At 41.3% G+C, this 16,884-nt stretch overlaps 1 protein-coding gene across 5 annotated transcripts in view; it reads right to left on the reverse strand.

Annotated features, from left to right (window-relative positions):
- The window catches only part of MYO6 (myosin VI), a 106,859-nt gene extending 94,822 nt beyond the window's left edge, over positions 1 to 12,037 (reverse strand). For 4 of the 5 annotated variants that reach the window (XM_082218247.1, XM_082218246.1, XM_082218245.1 and 1 more), the window contains exon 1: positions 11,906 to 12,035. The gene's annotated coding sequence lies outside the window, so the exon portion shown is untranslated. Of the gene's footprint in view, positions 1 to 11,905 lie in introns of all 5 variants that reach the window. The other variant, XR_014218508.1, reaches the window with a different exon arrangement.
- Positions 12,038 to 16,884: the final 4,847 nt, after the last annotated feature.

Raw genomic sequence — 16,884 nt, forward strand, 5'->3', positions numbered from 1 at the left:
TTCTGGAGGTCCGTTCTTAACCTGAAACTGTTCTTAACCTGAAGCACCACTTTAGCTAATGGGACCTCCTGCTGCTGCCGTGCCGCTGATGCACGATTTCTGTTCTCATTCTGAAGCAAAGTTCTTAACCTGAAGCACTATTTCTGGGTTAGCGGAGTCTGTAACCTGAAGCGTCTGTAACTTGAAGTGTCTGTAGCCCATGGTACCACTGTATTTTTAAATCTAAGTATGCTTCACAGCAGCACCTGCAAGACTGGAGAAGCCATCTCCTGGTTCTCAGGTCAATGAGTAAAGCACACCCTTTTTTTTAGAGTTTACCACATAACCAGCAAGCAACTGTTCCCCTCCCACTTCCATGAAGGACTAAGGCTTGAAATACACCAAGATCCAAAAAGGCAACTGTTGGTTTGCAAGATTTGGGAATACCCCTCCCTTTTGTCATCATTGTGCTTGTTGCCTATTGGTGCTGCCCTCCTACATTACTTGAGGTGTACCACAAAACTGACTCATTTTCTTTGAAGAAGTATACAGAGAAGTGCAAAAAGAAAGAAAAAATAACCTAACCAACAGAGACTTCTCCTGTCCCCATATAAACACTTCACAGAAAAATAGGGGTTGGGGACGAAACACAAGTTTATACCACATACAACTTATTTTAGTTATTTTTCATACCACCCCTTCAGTTCAATAACTCCTAGGCTGGTTTACAATAAAAATAATTTGGGGGTGGGTGGGGAATAGTTCCAAAGATGTACAAGTATGTGAGTAATGATGAGCGAAATTTCAGAAGCCAGAGAGAACAAAATGAGGATGGCCAAGAACTGCCGGCAAAACTACAAAACACTAATGATTCCTACACATTACCGAGGTGGGAGCACCTCTGTTCCACTCATACCTTAATGCAAACTTACAAAATTTGCTCTTCTCAAACGAATACGTGAACAGGTCTTTGAAACCGAAATTTTAACTCCTCTGAATTTTGCCATGCAGTTCTCCAGCCAAATCATGCATACAGAAATGCGTGCATTTGTAAGAAGTGCTTGAAAAATAATGTAGGAAAATGATATACAAACATGGATTTTATTAGGGTGTGTGTAAATTTCCATGCAAACGTTTTTCATGAAAAACTTTGCAAATGTTCAGCTGTTTATGAATGATATAAATTGCAAATGAAGAAAAAGGCACAATTAGCAGCAGAGGGGGACTTTGTACTTGTATGTGGAAATGGGACACATAGAACTTAAGATCAGAAAAAGTGGGAAACGGGAAGGATTTGAAACTGAGTGATTTGTCCACTCCTGCACTGACCACAAAACAGAATACAAACAGACCTCTGAATAACTAAAATTATATTGTTTTAACATATTGCATGTTTCAGTAATTTTTCCCTAGCCAAGCTCCTCCTTTCTGTTCCCAGCACGACCCAAGTTTAAAGCAGCAAAAGTTTCTACTATTAAATAAGTTTTTTTTTAAAACTGTAGTATCTAATCCAAGGAATATTTAACAGTACAGAGTAATGGGATTAGCACACTTATTTTTTTATTTTTATTTTTAGAGTTTTCCTCACTTCCCACCCCAGCTCCTGCTTTGTTTTATTTATTTTTTAAAAAAGATATTTATTACAGTTTTTAGACAACAAACAAACCACCAAACATATAAAATACCATCACCATACAACAGGCAAAAAAGTCAAGACAAGATTAAGAAATAAGCAAAGAATAAAACAAAAGTACAAATAAAATACAGTTATTCATAAGTCATATTTTCATAATCTTTGGACTTCCTCACATCACCCTTCCCTGCGTTCTCAGTCACATAGTTATGGACAGCAATTTATTACCTTATTTCAGTTCTTATTTTATAAATTTCAGATATTATGTTCCAAATTTTAAATAGCTTTATCATAAATTGAGCTGCTCAGCTTGAACATAATATTGCTTCAAATTTCATCATTTCCTTAGACATCACTTATTCTCATATCTTACAACAAAATTACTGCTGCCGTGTTACTTTCAATCGTGCATTCTCTTAGCATTCGTACAGCTTATAGTGTTTTTGTAAATAGTCTTTAAATTTTTTCCAGTCCTCTTCCACCGTCTCTTCTCCCAGGTCCCGAATTCTGCCAGTCATTTCTGCCAGCTCCATGTAGTCTATCAGTTGCGTCTGCCATTCTTCCAGTGTGGGTAGATCTTGGGTCTTCCAGTGCTTTGCGATGAGTATTCTTGCTGCTGTTGTTGCATAGGATTAGCACACTTAAGAGTCCAACGGACTGCACCTGTTATTTAATTCTCAACGGCCCAACTTTGCTTTAAAAATGAATTGAGCTCTATTTTTTCCACAAGGCCACACAACAGGGGTAGCCAATGTGGTGCCTTTAAGATGTTGCAGACTCCCACTCTTACCTGCCCCAGCTGGCATGACCAATGGACAGGGCTGAGTTGGAGTCCCTGGTACCTGAAAGGCACCTAGTTGGCTACCCCCATCAATTTAAGGATCAATGAACTTTCTGAGTCTTCTGCAGAGGTTTTATTATGAAAGCTACACTGACATAATTACAAGTTTGCTCAACTAAAAAGCCCGGCACTGCAGAATTGCCTGCTCACAACACACGTCAGGAAGCCTACATTAGTCCTCATGCTGGTTGTTGTCAACGCTACAGACTATATATCCTTTGGCATTCAACATCCTGCCTGGGGAAGATAAGGATGTTCCACATCAGCTTCATAATGACCTTGTCTGAAACAAGTTTGGCGAAATACAAGCTATATTTTTAAGCAACAGAGATTAAGCATTTGGGTGAGGAGGAGTATGGCAGTTGTGATTTAATTGTTTCTTGCCCTGCTGAAGTCTTGAGAAAATAAACAGAAATTTATTCTCCCTCATGTTCTACACCTTCCTTGCCATGACTCTCATTGGGACAGAAATGACATCATTTCTCATCTACATATGTGTGTGTGTGTGTGTGTGTGTGTGTGTGTGTATACACGTGTGTGTGTGTGTGTGTGTGTGTGTGTGTGTATCCCCACAGTGCTTGCAAAAAGTTTAGTATGTTATGCTAGAAGATGACCTGTCATCTACATGAAGATACACAGAGTGCCTTAAAGCAGCCTTCCTCCACCAGGTGTCTTCCAGATGTTTTAGACTGCAACTCATGTGCTGGCAGGGGCTAAAACATCTGGGGAGCACCAGGTTAAGGAAGGCAGTCTTAAAGAAAATGAATTCAGCTTATCTTGTATTTAGCACAACTGCACCAGCAAATTCTTGAACAACCTGTTTTATTACATACATTTAAACCCTAACATGGCCAGGGATACTCACCTCAAGGCCTGCTTTTGCCCATAATCACCAGCCAGCATTTAAAGATTGCCATCTCAGGCCCTGCTCTCTGTTCTCCCTTTAAATCTGGACTCGTTTGGCAAGTAGCCGAGAGAGGACCTTTTTGCAGTGACACTTCAGCTAGGAGCTCCTTCCATGGAGAAGCCCACCAAGCTCCTCCTGTTTTCTGGTGCTTTAAAAAAAAAACAAATCTTGGCTACTGCCCATGGTTAGTGAGGAAAAAGTTTAACCACGAGTCTGGGTCTGAGAAAGTTTCTCTGCCAAATATTGGCTTAGCTCAACGCAGCATAGAAGTAAAAAAAATACCCAACAAAGTGCCTGTGACCTCCTCTCCATGAGCCAACACGTTTGTCCACTTGCAGCACTATATAATTTGGTCTACTGTGTTGTGTGAACAAGGCCCATGTTTTTATCCGTGGTATTTTCCCCCCCAGTTTATTTTTTAAACTGGACAGGTCAACCTGCTTATTTTTAAAACTGGATGGGTAAACCTGCTTTTCAAACTATTTTTTTTAGCTTTGCTGCTTTAATTATGAGAGTTTTCATTTTCATATCTTCACAGGCCACCTTCTGAGATTTCCTAAAAGACATGAGTATAAATCTATACTGTAATCTATCCTCCACAAGTGGCGATAAAAATTTCCATAGAAAAAAGGCTAGCTCTCGAGATTGTCACATCCCAGGAAAAACAAGGACTGAACGGTGTGGTGCAGATGAAAGGGGGAGGCCTGCATTTATGGGAAGGAGTAGGCTTTCATTGCAACCTGGAGGATAAAATAACTACGCCACAAAAACAGGCCACCAGATCTGCCCTATAAATTTCCATCCCCGCTGGCACAAAGTCACCAGGGGCACCCTACAGCTAACCCTTATATGTGGATGGCTACCTTTCCCTGATAAATCACATGGCAAACCGAATGTTTTATTTCATAGAGTTTCTTCCCAGTGTAGGAATAAATCAGTGCTAATCAGAGTGCATTACATATTAATTCTAACACTTTAGTTTTACTTGTCAAGTTCTTGTACTTCTGTTGTAAAATCCATGTGATGCCCTAGATACTGGCCCAGTCTTGATTTATACAGATCCCTCAGGAGAGATCAACTGTACCACACAGGGACCCTGTTTGTAATATTCAGCTCTTCACCTCCAAAATGATAAGCACAATGCTTGCTGCAGAGTAGGCTTGCCCAACAGCTGTGACATTACCTAGCTTTCTAAAATGAAATTTAAGCCTGCGTTGCTGAAGCCAATAGGATCTCACCTTTCACTTGACAGATAAGCTAAAGCTGCAATTCTAACCCCATTGACCTGGGAGGAAGCCCGCCGAATTCAGTAGGACTTACTTCTGAGTCAGCATAATTAGGAGTGTGCTCTAAGCTCCTAAAGCAAACATTCTTTGCAGTGTCCTCCTATACTGGAAAGAACGCGTATTCACAAAAAACAATCATCCTTTACTTGTCAACAACTCAGTGGAAAAGCACAGCCTATGATTCTCTATTTTGCTTGCATGAGGTCTCACATGGAATCCCTGGCACCTCCAGTTAAAATGAGCTCCAATAATGAGGCGTAGAGAAATTCTGTCCACAGTCACTGCTGGTCACTTTAGGCAGTATTGAGCCTAGTCTCTGTCAATCCAAAGGAATACTTTTTAAAACAAAAAACAAAAATTTGGCTTAGCAAAGGATCTAATATGATATTCAACAGGCAATTCTCACTTCACTAACCATCATCCCCTCATATTCAGTTGCCTTCGCAGACTTTCACCACATGTGGGAAAGCATCGCCTTTTCATTCTTTGCATATCAAGCACCTCCCATTCTCATTATCTATCTAGTTTATTAATTTTCTAGGTAAGTTACGGTAAATGCCATCGCATGGCCATTTTAAAACAATTCATTTTGTAAGTGAAGTACAAGGTAGACTGTAGACTCATCTGTCCAAGAAAAATAAAAATTCCTCATGAGCTAACATCCATACAGGAAGAGACAGAAGACAAATGCAATCAAAGTGAGTATATTTATTATTATAAATATTATTATAACACTTAACATGAGTGTCTCACCAATGCATCTCTCTTAGACACATTTTATGTCAGGGTCTTTCTGCTAATTTGACAATGGGTGAGTTGCTGGGATGGGAGGAAAGGAGTATCCATCCATCATTACTTTGGTCAGCAACTGCCTAGAGCACTGTTTCCCAAAGTGGGCAATACCACCCCCTGGGGGGTGCTGGAACAATCCAGGGGATGGTAGTAGCCTTGGGTGCAACTGGGGCAGGGGGTTGAATAAAAATAAGGGGGTGGTAGAAGCATAAAGAAAGAAGAATTTTTTGAAAAACCATCCATACATGCTTCATCTATTTTGTAATTATGCTTACCAATGTAACACAGAGTTAAAGTCGCCGTGATTACTTTATTTTCCAAATAAACACACAAAATGCTAGTTATAACTCAAAATCAGTGGTCAAGTCCACCGACAGATCTTAACAAGCATTTTTTATTTTAATATTATCCTTTTGAAATTAAAAAATTTGTCTAGTAGCACCTTAGAAACCAACTAAGTTTGTTCTGGGTATAAATTTTCATGTGCATGCACACTTCTTCAGATACTTCTTCGTCAGACCAACATGGCTACCTACCTGAATATTATCCTTTGTGTGTAATGCACTATGTTACTATGGTTGATTTTAATAAGTAATTTTATAATTTAAAGCTTCAAGGTGTCTTATTTACAATAGCATCTTTCTTTACTATGTTGTAGGACATAGGTAGAAATATAGACACATAAAAAAACCACAAATTTGTCAATGCATCTTTCTGTTCATTCACTTAAAGAAGGTAGATTTCCAGGAGGGTGCTAAGTAATTATTTTTATGAAAAAGTGGTGGTAGGCCAAATAAATTTGGGGACCTGTGGCCTAGAGGCAGGTTGAACATTATGATCAAGTCACAAAACCCCATGAAATCCCCCCTTTGCTGGCCCGTCATAGTGCTGTCATGCTGCCAAAATTGCTTAGAGATTTCTCCAGTACCCTTAGGAAGCACTGCAAACATTTCATGGGGAAAGCTACACAGGGTGAAATTCTAGCTGCTCTGCCCTTTTCAAGGCACAGTAGCCCTCAGGGCCAGGGCCTGGCAGCTACCTCCCTGCTTAGGCAAGAAAAGAGAGAGGCAAGCAGTAGCCTTCCAAGGAAGCCCCACCCTGAAAGCGTTTGATTAAGAATGAAAACAGCTATGACTAACAGTGTAACAATGCAAAGTCCCAATGGGCAGAGCTGCCAGTTCCCAGCTGCCAAGCTGCTAATAGTCAACGAGTTTCACCTGCTACTACCTGGTATCAGGTGCTTCATGCTCAAACCAGAAGATCATCTCACCAGGTAACTTGGCACAGTGACAACCGACGGCAAATGCCTCCTGATACAGGCACACTCTAGAAGGCAAGCTGACCCTTCCAAGTGGCCCTTCAAGAGAGGGAATCAATAATCAACTTCCACTTTGCTCTCAGCCTTAGGTTCTCCCATGCATGGTTTGCTTTAATGTTGTGGATGCCCCAAAGGGAGATATCCCTGAAGAAGCATGGAAAATACCACAGGTTCAATCCCCAACATCTTTAGATGGGGCTGAGAATCATAGAATCATAAACTTGTAGAGCTGGAAGAGACCATGAGCATCATCTAGTCCAACCCCCTGCAGTGAAGGAATCCTTTTGCCCAATGTGAGACTCGAACCCAGACCCTGGGTTCCCATGCTCTACCAACTGTGGGAAAGACCTCTGTTTTCAACCACAGAGAACTGCTGCCGTTCACTAAAAGCTTTAGCTACCTACATCCCGACAAGATTTCTTGATGTAGTCAGTAACACTGGCTACGTTCTCCCCTGCCCTCCTATGATATTGTTCATTTTTCTTTTCTTTTCTATTTTTAACAGACATGCTGCTCATAATAAATACAACTAAGGGTGCAGCTAAATTACTGTTTATCCATCTTTCTGTGAAACTTTGTTCCGTGTGTATTGTCTACAAAGTTGCCTACAGCTATCCACAATAAGAAAAAAACAGCAAACTGCCTGGGAAAGCAAGCCTCTCTACAAAAACAACAACCAAAAAAACACTCTCATTTAAAAAAGAAAAGCTCTTTTACTGTGGAGTAAATTGAAGTCAGAAAGGCTTTGCATCATTTCTTTTGTTTTGAACTTTTTGCAAGACTCCAGCCTTGGCCTACTAAGTATTAAGCACTGCAATGGTCTGTTGGTTTTCAATAATAACTTGATAAAAATAAGAACTTGATAAAAACCATTCAGAATGGCACAGACCCCTTCAGACAACCGGGCCAGTTCCTTATGAGCTCTACTGCAGCAGTCATCACACAGTGTGAATAACCTGTTCCTCTAACAAAGGGTCTCTCATTTGGTGATATGCTTCAGAAAGGCAATTTCCCCCCAGGACTAAACCTGGAGAGATTATTTATACTACTGAGTATGCCTTACATAAATTAGGTTTTATTAAGTATGCTGTGAGTGTGTTTTATTTTTACCTTGTCAGCTACCCTGAGAGGGCTTCTGCCCTTAAAAAATACAGCCTAAAACTCTTTCTAATTAATTAAACATGCAACAGTTTGGCTTTTATTCCAATCTTTCTCTTGCCAGTAAAGATAACAATGCATTTATTTTTTTAGTTTTTATTATCGCCATAATGCTGTAATCCTTGAAAGACTCTTGAGGGATGTTAAAATAACCACCATCAACAATTTATAGTGTACTTGGGTTTTGGCAGAGCTTGTTACTAAAGCTAAATTGGAGAGCAAGAGTCTCATTTTTCACCTCTGTTAATGTGTCATACTTGCAGCACAAGAAGGCTTGCTTCAGTTGTCAACCTTTGTACTCTCCTGAACTGAGGATCAGGTTCACAGGCCATTTTACAACTTAATGATTTCAAGAACTGTGTGAGGGAATTAGCTCATCTCTCCATCAGCATTAGTTGCAAATGACGAGATCTAGTCCTGCTCTAGGATCAGAATCTGTAATTATTCAACTATATTTATTGCTCCGAAAGACACCATATTATCTAGACCAATTACTGCAGTATCTTTAGTTATTTTGCCTCTAATCTGAAGGGTGAAAGCAATAACACCTGCTAGGAACTGCTTGCATCACATTCACTGCTAAGGGACCTCCTGCATATGAGATTTAACTGCATCTGCTCATATAGTACACCCAAAACTCACGGGATACAAAGCCCCCATTTACAGCTTGTTGAAATGCCCTTTCTACACAGCACACACACGCAGAATCCTGCACTATGGGTGGGTGATACAGTCTGCATATGGGAAAATATGATGCGAGAAATGCCATGCTATGGAAAATGCACACATTTTCTAATTCAAAATCACGCCTGCAAGCAATTCCCTTCTTCCTTTGCCCATGAAAGTGTAACATGTAAAAATAATGCATTCTGTCCACAGTCCAAAATAATATGTTGCATCTCGGGTTTCCCTGGTTAATCTGCAAAATATCCAGCACCATCTAATTATGTCATAGAGTCAAAAGTACTGTGCTTCAACTGAGAAATATGTTGGCAAGTGGTTTTCACGGGTTACAGGAACATAGGAAGCGGTCTTATACACAGTCAGACCATTAATCCATCTCACTCAGCTTTGTCAACAAAGACTGGCGATTTCAGATGGGGGACATTCCTTACCCTACCTTGAGATACCAGAGATTGAACCTAGGATATTTTGCATGTAAAGCTCTACATCTGAACACTTAATAGTTTGTGAAAATGCCCAATTAACAATGACCAAGATCCAAATAGAGGAATAGGTTTATGCAAGAGGCTTGTCCTAGTCTAATGGAATCTACAGTATAATTTAAGATTCCCTTGCCACCCAATAGCAACATTCTCTAGGTGGCTTACAGTATCCTAGACAACATTTTAAGAAGCTATACTTACTGATATACATGTACATGCCTCGTTCAGCTTTGCATAATTCAAGAGACAAATAGCATAATGAAAGTCACTCCCCTCTACCTTAAGGAGCATTTGAAATACCATGAACTAGTCATGTCCCATCACCAACAGAGAATTTGCCCAAGGAAGAGACCGGCATGGTTCTTGACTTTAGCAATACCATTCCAGTGTCTCCACTTTTCCCAATTTCTGTACAAAACTTAAACCCACACAAAGAAAGGCACAGCTTCCCGAAACAGGGGCCATCAGGCAAACTGAAATTTAATATCAACAGCTAATGCAAGACCAAACACTTAAAATGATTAATTTTCTGCCACACGCCACAAAGGAAGCAATTTCTCAAGATTCATAGATAACCATCACCCTTCCTTCCTGAATTAATCCACGATAAAATGTATTATATTATCATTTTGCAGCCCAGTTCCTGTTATCTTTCGTTCTCACCTTGCTCACTGTGTGGGCAGTCAGCACAAGTTACAGCTGCCCTGGAGATGATGCCAGAAATTACCTCCTAGCACCCACTGTGCTTTCTGTCTCCATCTCCTATTCACTGCAGCCTTGGAGCAGGCCAGGTTGGCATAGTTAGTACTTCTAAATAGAATGTATAGCTTCTTATAGTTCAGGCATGCTAGAGATCTCCATATACAATAAAATACGCTCACTACACAGCAGTTGCTTTTAGCAACATGTATGGGGAGACTGTAACGTAAACATAGGCTCACTATTGTATCTCCATTTCCTTATCTATGAGTATGTGCACCAAAGATACCCAACATGGCTCCTCCAAATGTCACTGTACCCCAACTTCCATCAGCCCCAGACAGCATAGCGAGGGGTTTTAGGATGATGGGAGTTGTGGTCCTTCATTATCTAGGGAGCACCATATTGGCTGAAGTCAGAGAGAGAATACACATATGCGTATAAATATACACAATCTAATTAGAACACCTGAGAGATTCAACAAGAGATCCGGGCCAGAGTTTGTGAATCACAATTTCTGCCACAGAGAAATGTGTGCACTCTGTTCTCCATCTAGACTATGAACACTTCCCAATGGGGGAGACAACCCCCCCCCCCCCGAGCCTCAGCTTCAGACATTCAACAGGAGTCCATAAGTACCACAATACCATTATTGCAGACTGGTAACTTCTCTTCCCTACCTACCAAATATCCAAAGCTGTTCCATTTAATGTATCTCACAATTAGTTCCTGGCTCTGAAAGCTGATGCAACTTCTTTTTTTATAAGTTTTTTTATTGTAGCAGACCAACATAGATATTCTTCTGTAACTTGTATTAATAGCCTGTGACCTTTGATCTCAGGTGTGCATTTTGGGTCAGAACCTCCCACCAAATGCTGGTGTTTATCTTTTCCCTGAAAGTTTTGAGGAAGGTTATGCTGTAATAAACTTCCTGATAAGGAAGTCTAACTTTTCCCTGCTGCAAAACCCAGAGTGCATCCTCATTGCTTCCTTCTTTAATTATAAGAGATTACTCAGGTAAGGGCTCAGGACTTCTCTATTAACACCAGAGACTCAGGTTCCACAGTAATCATCACATCCTGAATTAATTAGCAGGCAGCATGTTAATTTAATGAAAGAGGCAGACAAGGTAACAACCACTGTGTGCAAGGAAACCTTCTTTCGTAGCTATAATTTCTAATGTTATTGTTAATAATAATAATAATATTTTAAACCTCATGAGTACCCACTATCCTCCCATATCATATGGCAACACACAGCATCAGGAACTTTAAACCCCACTCCCCATTCTCCAAATACCAACTGCTCTGGAATAATAGCTGTCAACTTTTCCCTTTTCTTGCGGAATTTTTTTTCAGAACTCAGAAACCTTCAAAGTTCTCTTTAGGTCAAAAGTTCTGCAGCCTCTCCCAGATGCAATCACTTCCTACATAGAGTAATTGCCGCATTTAGTAGTTCTCCTAAAGGTGAGCAATCAACCTGCAACAACTGCCACCCAAAGTTTCCAAAATCAGAGAGAGAGGCTAAATCATTCCATAAAACAACATGCCGCAAATGACGAACAGAATGGAAAGCCACCCTTTAACCTATATATACACATACATGTAGATTATGACACATACATATGCACAAACATGCTGTGTGTGTAGAAAAAGATTACTTGCAATGTACATAAAAAAGAGCAGGCTAGTGTATGCTTTTGGAGGTGACTTTTAATGCGTGTTTGTGGGAGGTGATCTTGGAAAGTGTTAACAACTTCCCCAAACCAAAGCCTATGTTGCTGTTCATATCTATCTATAATAAAACAAGTCGTATTCCAAGCTGTATCTAACAAAAGTCAATTAGGGTTCCCACATGAACAGCGTCAGCAACAGGAGGGGAAAAGCCCAAGACAGAAAGCAGACCCGAATGCAAGCAGAGGGAGGGAGGGAGAGAGGGAGGGAGGCGGAGAAAGAGAGAAGAAACTCGGGATGGAAAAAGAGGGAAGGGGCTCAGAGACGGGGAGGGGGGAAAGAGCCAGAAGAGGCGGAAGGGGGGACAGGGCAGCAGCAGCGCAGCCGCCGGCTTTCAGAGCCGAGAGGGAGGAAGGCAGAGCGCGGGGCTCTCCGTCTGGCCCCCCCGTTTACCTGCCGCCGCCGCCGCCGCTGCGCTTCGTCCCCAGCTGATGCCGACTCGGCCCGGGCGTTGCGCGGCTGCTGCTGCTGCTCCTCGCAGCTCCGCCCCGGCGCTCCTGGGAGCCGAGAGCGGCCGGGGCGGGGCCTCCGCTGACGCCACGGCAGGAGAGGGAGGAGGAGGAAGCGCCTGGTGCCGGCCGGAGTTGCAACTTGGAGCGGCGCTTGTCCGCTCTCCTCCCTGGCCGAGGGATGCTGAGCATGCGCGGACCCAGCCGAGCGTGCTCAGTAAGCTGCGCCGAAGTCGCCTGCCCAGTTCGTTGCTCTTTCTCGGACTTCTAAGTCATATAAAGTGGTACCCCGGGTTAAGTACTTAATTCGTTCCAGAGGTCCGTTCTGAACCTGAAGCTGTTCTTAATCTGAAGCACCACTTTAGCTAATGCGGCCTCCTGCTGCCGCTGCGCCATCGTAGCACGATTTCTGTTCTTATCCTGAAGCAAAGTTCTTAACCTGAAGCACTATTTCTGGGTTAGCGGAGTCTGTAACCTGAAGCGTATGTAACCTGAAGCGTATGTAACCCGAGGTACCACTGTGTGCAAAAAGTAGAACTCGAGCGATCTGCAGCGGGGCAGGAGGACTCGGAGGGTTGTTCAGATAGCAGAGGCTCCCTGCTCAGGGTTCTCCCCTTTGGCTGCCCGCACGAGTCTAATCTTCCGAGTCTGCTGCATGGCAAAGGCAAAGCATCGCCTCAGGCCCCCCACCCCATAGAAAAGGAGAGAATTGGTACCCACACCACGATCATACGCAAAGAATACGGAGGTTTTATCTAGCACAACACCAACAAAGCTTGTGCGCAGCTACAGCAGTCCATGCATTTTAATATTTTATGAAATATTATATTTAGTATTTTATTATCCCTGTCTTTCCATGTATCTTGGTATTTCGAGGTTCAATTTGTGATTCAATATACTGTATTTAGGAAGTGAAGATTGAGTTTTCTTTGTTCATCCAAATGTGACATTCCCTTCCCCAAACCTTTTTTTTTTTTTGAAGAAGTTTTTTCTGTCCTGACATACAGGTTTCTGAGATGAATGAATATCTGTAGCAATAACAAACACTTTTGGAACATTAGGAGAGAAAGGATAGATGTTCAATGTGGGCATTTGTTAGGAAGATACATAAGGAAGGAAGGAAGCTCGGAGCAAGTAGGACTCATGTTGTTTGAGCACAGTAAGGCAATAAATCCCCTGTCCAGCCCAGAATTTCCTGTGTTATTGAAACCAGCTCTGAGCAAGTTTGTTTTCTTTTTCTTTTCATCTTTGTGGCACGCAGAGTGGCGCTTTCAGCTACAAAGCTGACCTGCACATTCTTGCAAAGAATACTTTCCTCTTTGGCCTAGAATGCAGGAGTGCAGGCTCAATGGAACACCTTTTCTTCCCATGTCCATTGTCACAGGAGTGCAGTAGAAATCCCATTTCTAAAATAAAAAGCTAACAAGCAAAGTTCACAATTCAAAGTCTGAATAGCTTCACTTCAGGCTTTCCAAAAGCAGTTTCTGAGATGTGTTTGGGCAGGATTCTTACAAAAGGCATGCTTTGCAGCTAATTACGTTCCTCATTCACATAACATGGCATTCACATAACAAAACAATTATTGCTGGGATGGTTAAAGTGGGTGACCCATTTCTGTGATGTCAGTGCAAGGTTATTTCCACCTTGTTTTTCATGCCACTCCCACTTTTCTTCTTAGTTCCCTGTCACATACCAACAACCTTAGGTGATGACCTCTGCTAGAAAACGCCTTCATTTGTTTATTGGCACACACAGAGGCAATCACAGAGCATCTTGTTAATGGGAACTTTACAGGACATAGATGGTCTTTGGTTATTGTTATTTTCCCTTGTGTCAATTGTGTATAAATTTACATAGATCTTGCTCTTCAATACTGAAGGGTTCCCAGAGCAGTTATCATCCATAAGCAACCAATGATCCAAAAGCCAATGGTTTCACTAACAGAGCAAGCAAACAGCAATAATTTTTAAAATTTTAACTGGCAAGATACCACAGCTACAACCTCACTCCCCAAATTAATCCTTCATACCACAATATCTGCATCCTTCAAGATGGTATTTACCGGTAACTATTAACGTCATAAAAATCATAGTAAAACTGCAGTAGCAAGCAAAATATATAAACTGTGGCAGGCAGAAGAGAAAATCGCATCTATTTCCCACCACTGCCCCCCTTTTTTTGTCCAACTCTGCCTGGGCCAAAGTTATATAGTATTATCATACAATGGGGGTGGGGAATCCCATGGACTGGGAGGTCTGGTAATGATTCAGGTTGCCATAGGTGTGGAGAGAGAATTTAACTCTTTATTAATGTGCTGGAGTCCTGAATAAAATTCCTCCCCGAAAGCTGCTAACTGGCGCCAGGATTTCCTCACAATGCAGAGCAACAGAGGAGGAATCTTATTCAGGGTTGTAGCACTCAAAGAAAGGGTTAATACTCACACACTTGCTGCATCTTGGGTAAAGATGAGTCGTCCTCCCTGCACAGTTGATGCTATTAGCATTTGCTTAAAATTTGCCTGTTCAATGCTATGATGCATTTAATGTCATTTGTGCTCTGGTGCTCTTCTCTGCTGCATAGTTCATGAGCAGGCTTCACCACTGTGAGTATTTTATGTTACGAAGTGGTGTGCAGAGCATCTATGGAATTTTAAAGAGTTGTTTTAAATTTGCTGTGTAGTGTTTTGTTTTGTTTTCAAGGCACAAGCAGGATGCATAAGATGAAATACGGTAGTTTGCTGCAGCGTAATGTATTTTAATGTATACAAATCGCTCAGTTCCATTCTTTTTTTGAGGCCAGAACTGCTGCCGCCCCCAGAACCATCTTGTGTGACAAACCTGCTGTATGCTTGGGGCTATTCCAGTTATAGCAATGTCCTACAAATATATGCTTCTCCATATACATTTTGGAAGCAGACCAGGAATGGGTTTTCCCACTACAAGTACATTTATTGGCAGACATTAACATAAGAGTGCTGTTAAATTGCAACTCATGTTGCACTTCAAAAGGAAGGACAGGGTCCATCCCACTTATAGTGGTGGACTATGCTAATATGTCACCCTGGACAAGGGCACACTTTGGCACCCACTAACTATATATGTGTTCTTCTGTATAGAACCCTGCAAGGCAATTCTTGAAGTTTACATGATCCAATTGCCCATTTTTAATACAGTCAAACCTCAGTTCTTGAATGGATGAGTTTTTGAACGTTTTGGCTTCCAAACACCAAAAACCCAGAAGTAACTGCTTCAGTTTTTGAACGATTTTCGAAACCCGAATGTTCTATGTGGCTTCTGTTTTGAGTTTCCCTATTGTACAGAGGCTTCAGCTTTCCGTTTTCGGTTGTCGAACGTTTTGGAAGTTGAATGGTCTTCTGGAACGGATTACGTTCGACAACCAAGGTTTGACTGTATAGGAAAAGCTGTAGTCCTATGTTCCTTTCAAGAATTTGAAGAAAGGACTCAACACTACTTCTTTTTATAAAGCTTTGTATTTAGGAAACAAACAAAACAACTCAAAAAAGGCAAGATGTGCTCCAACCAGATTGGTTAAATTTTTGGACAAAGTACACAATAGTCTGCATTCAACTAATCTTTACTCAGTAGACCCACTTAAATTAATGAAACAAGTTAGTTGTGGCCATTCATTTCAATGACTATTCTGAGTAAAAGTTCAAGTTTCTGCTTTTTTTTTTAGAAAAAAACGTAATATGCTTTCTTCTGACCAGCTTTGGTTTTAATGCTATAAAGGAAAATCTTTGTAGTGCTTTACAAGGAAAGGTGAGAATGAGTAATCTGATGCATTATTTATAGACTTCTACCCTTTATACTACATTCTACCCAAATACTCCAATGAAAAAGGAAATGCTGCCTTGGTTTACTGGCCCACAAGAATGTCTGGTTTCTGTAAAACTTCTCTAATGTTACAGGGGAAGGAACAGATCAAACTAAAGGGCAAAAATGAACAAGAAAATTAGAAGTAAGATTTAAGTAGTGAAATGCATGCGAGTTGTACATACCCCACCAACTCAAGTGATTTCAAAGGTGCATATACTCACTTGTAACTCTTTGACCTAATGCTTGGACTACCAATTCGAACACAAATCACCATGCTTGGTTTCTTACGACAAAATGAAATCTAACAGTATTCAGCAAGGCTTCCTAGAATGAGGAAATTTTCCTAGTCAGAATTCTATATACACTGGCACTGTAGTAAGTTCAAGTAAAAGTGTTGGGACTTGCCTCCAAGCAAGATGTGTTTAGATCAGTGGTTCCAAAACTTTGTTGTTTATCTCTGGACCACTTGGAAATTGCTATGGATCTTGGTGGTTTTGCTGCCTGTTTAGCAATTGTAAAGCACTGTACTTATGCTTCACCATACGGTGGGGGTGGGGGGAGAGTGACAAGTATGACACCGCTGGGATCTATCCTGGCCCCAGTGTTGTTCAACATCTTTATAAATGACTTAGATGAAGGAACGGAGGAGCTGCTCATCAAGTTTGCAGATGACACCAAACTGGAATGGGTAGCTTGTACTGCAGAAGACAGAATCAGGATTCAAGAGAAGAGTAACACATTGGAGAACTGGGTCAAAACAAACAAAATGAATGCCTTAGTCATACCCCACCTGGAGTACTGTGTCCAGTTCCAGGCACCACAATTAAAGGAGGATATTGAGAAGCTGGGATGTGTGCAGAGGAGGGAAAGCATGAGAAAGGGCCTAGAAACCAAGCGTTAAGAGGGATGGTTGAGAAAGCAACAATACTACATTCTCCATTTGCAAAACCAAACCAATAGGGAACATCAACTGAAAAAAGAGGAAAATATTAAAGCATACAATGCTTGGGAGAATTTTTAGAGGTCATGAAAGTTGGTGTATAAAGTTTCTCAAACATGTGCCTTCCCACTCCCACCCCCACACTTT

This window comes from Podarcis vaucheri (genome assembly GCF_965113315.1).
Source record: "Podarcis vaucheri genome assembly, chromosome: 3".
NCBI classification, from domain to species: domain Eukaryota; kingdom Metazoa; phylum Chordata; class Lepidosauria; order Squamata; family Lacertidae; genus Podarcis; species Podarcis vaucheri.